The 2,590-nt window shown below is 40.1% G+C and overlaps 1 long non-coding RNA gene across 1 annotated transcript; it reads left to right on the top strand.

The window, feature by feature from the left end:
* The first annotated feature begins 269 nt into the window (after nucleotides 1-269).
* On the top strand, nucleotides 270-1,505 carry LOC123067122 (uncharacterized). Its single transcript, XR_006431528.1, has 3 exons — nucleotides 270-315; nucleotides 994-1,064; nucleotides 1,461-1,505. It is a non-coding gene; the product is annotated as an uncharacterized lncRNA (long non-coding RNA).
* The last annotated feature ends 1,085 nt before the right edge of the window (nucleotides 1,506-2,590 follow it).

Below are 2,590 nucleotides of genomic sequence, written 5' to 3'. Positions count from 1 at the left end.
TCGAATGAAAATAAACCTCCGAAGAAAAACCAGCGAAAAAAAACCCTCCACGACCCGCACGTAGGCAGGAACGAGCGAGGCCTCCAGGTCCAGGGTGCCCACCTCTCCTTCTCTCTCGCCTCCCACCCTCACCCTCCCGATCTCGTGAGCTGCAGGGGAAATCAGTCTCCAGAATCGCCACCACCGATGCCGCTCGGTTCCCCTCTGCAATGGTCTCCACCAGCGCCGCATGCCCCCAAGAAAATGGTGACCTTGGATGAAAACGTGCGGCTCGATCGACCTTGAGAAGATCCCCATCAATGCGGACTCCCCTATGTAAGTCCCCAATTCCCCTCCATTCTCCCTCCCTCGATCCAAATCTCGTACCCACAGATCTAGATCACGGCCATAGGGAAACCAACAACGAGAAGAAGCGGCTCGCCGACATATGCCATGTCGACTTCTCCTTTTGTCATCAATGGAGGCGCCACGAAGGCTAAGAGGAAGGCCCCAACAGCCCTGGCCATGATAGGGCCTCATGTAGAGCCTGAAGTAGGTGCAACATCATAGTCCATCCTTGCACATACAAAAAACAGAACTTTATTTCTGATTATGGTCGACGTGAATAATGATGTTACTACAGGCCTATTTTTTTCTTCTGATTATGGTCCTTTCAGTATTGATTCTTGCTTGTATATTAAGAATTAAGTTCCCCTGGTTAGAAGTAACCATCAGTTCTTTCTACTTTCTAAAGAACTAGCATTCTTTTCTCTTTATTTTTTCGTCCATATTAAATTGTTTGGCACAAACATACATCTGAAATAAATGCAAGTCTATATCAAGTACTAAGATTAAGATGGATGGGAGGTCACGGATGCTAGGTCGGAATTTGAATGCTAATGCCTTCACTACTTTGTTGTGCTGTTTATCTTACACAGTTATGAGTCCGGCGTGTGGATCGGTCATCGGTGAAAGCGGCCGCCTAATTTCAGAGTTCTTCCTTTGTTCTCCCAGGACCAAACCAACGATCAATGTGTGGTGAGAATGACAGCAGTATGCACCACATTTGCAGTCTTAACTACATGGTAAGCTTTACTAAACTAAAACCTGTCCAAACGTTTGCAACCAACGTTGGAAAAATTTATCAGGTTGCAGTTTTGCGGCCGTGTCGAATCGCTTTTATACTTAATACTTTTGATGGGTTGTACAAGCTGGTTGAAAACTGCCACTGGTTGCTACAACCTACAAATATACAGATCTTCATTATATGATTCACTATATATGAACTTCTCTGTGCATAAATTGTGTTTTTAGACGATTCACTGTAGAAATTGGTGTGCTATAACAGTGAGACTGTTCTATATATTGCTATCCAGATTTGACATTTAGTTTCCATAACCTTTATTTTTCTGTTATTATTAAGGACAACATGCTAATTTCTCTAATCCACTCTTATTGTAATGTTATGATTTTTTTTCTAGGTTAGTAAAACTTTTTATTCAGCTCAAAGAGGTCCTGCAGTACATCCTAGGAAATAAAGCCGAGTCAATTCGGTGAGGATAAACTGGATCGCCTTCTATTGTGGCGGGTCAAACTATTTTTTGAAACACCACCACCACCTACATGCTTTTTTCTTCCTTTTCTTTCTAATAGAGCGCTGATAGTACCTACTTAGATATGTTAGTGGATGCATCCAAGTCTTATTTGGCACTTCTTTTTTAAGCTGAATGGAGAGGTCATAGTTAGCTATAAGTTGTTTGCTACTGTATTTCTTTAGTTCCAATTAATTGGATTTGATTTTAAAGTTCTACAGCCAAATGATAGTTCAGAGAGAGTACATGTTGTTACTCCACTTATTTAAAAACTACCAGAGAGAGTACATGTTGTTACTCCACTTATTTGACTAAATGATGCAAATGCTTTCCCCATAGGATAACTTGACAATTTGTCGAGAGAAGTAATAGAAACCATCAAGCTTAAAGAGCAAAAGTTTGAGCATTGAAACAGTGAGTTCAGATGCCATGTAGTTCATAGTCTATGTGCAACGACTCTTTAATTTGACTCAAGCAAATGTGATTTCTGGTTCTACCAAATTATTTTATTTTATTGTGCAACACAAGTATCTTTATTTGACCTTGTTTCCTTAGACTATGAAGAGGTTAGAAGAAAAAAGTGTTGATTGTTGTATTGTCACATTGTACATCATAATCATTGTTGTATATGTTTTTGCATACATACATCAATGATGTACATAGGCAGAAGAAGTCTTAACAGAGCTATTTCAAAACAAGATGAGGACAGCCCCAATGATTTAAACAGTAAAATACTAACCTGCACATGATCATATAATGTACGGATCACAGGCTGGCTAAACCCTTCTTTCGAGTCTCCTAACATTGTCTACTTAATTTTCAGTACCTGCAAGGTCAGCTAGCTACAAATTTGGGTATGCTGCTATATGCCTTCAGTTTGTAAAATAAGATGCATATATTCAGCTTGATTCATTGCTCAGGATTTTTGAATATATGGCTTCTAATTCCATCGCCCAAGAACTTAATTCAGAATCTGAAAATTGAAGGGGAGGTAGAGGAATATTGTCGGTCCTGTCCAG

The sequence above is a fragment of the Triticum aestivum genome, chromosome 3B (genome assembly GCF_018294505.1).
Source record: "Triticum aestivum cultivar Chinese Spring chromosome 3B, IWGSC CS RefSeq v2.1, whole genome shotgun sequence".
In the NCBI taxonomy this organism is placed as follows: Eukaryota; Viridiplantae; Streptophyta; class Magnoliopsida; order Poales; family Poaceae; genus Triticum; species Triticum aestivum.
The sequence above is the reverse complement of the archived record's forward strand: the minus strand, read 5'-3'. Positions and strand labels throughout refer to the sequence as shown.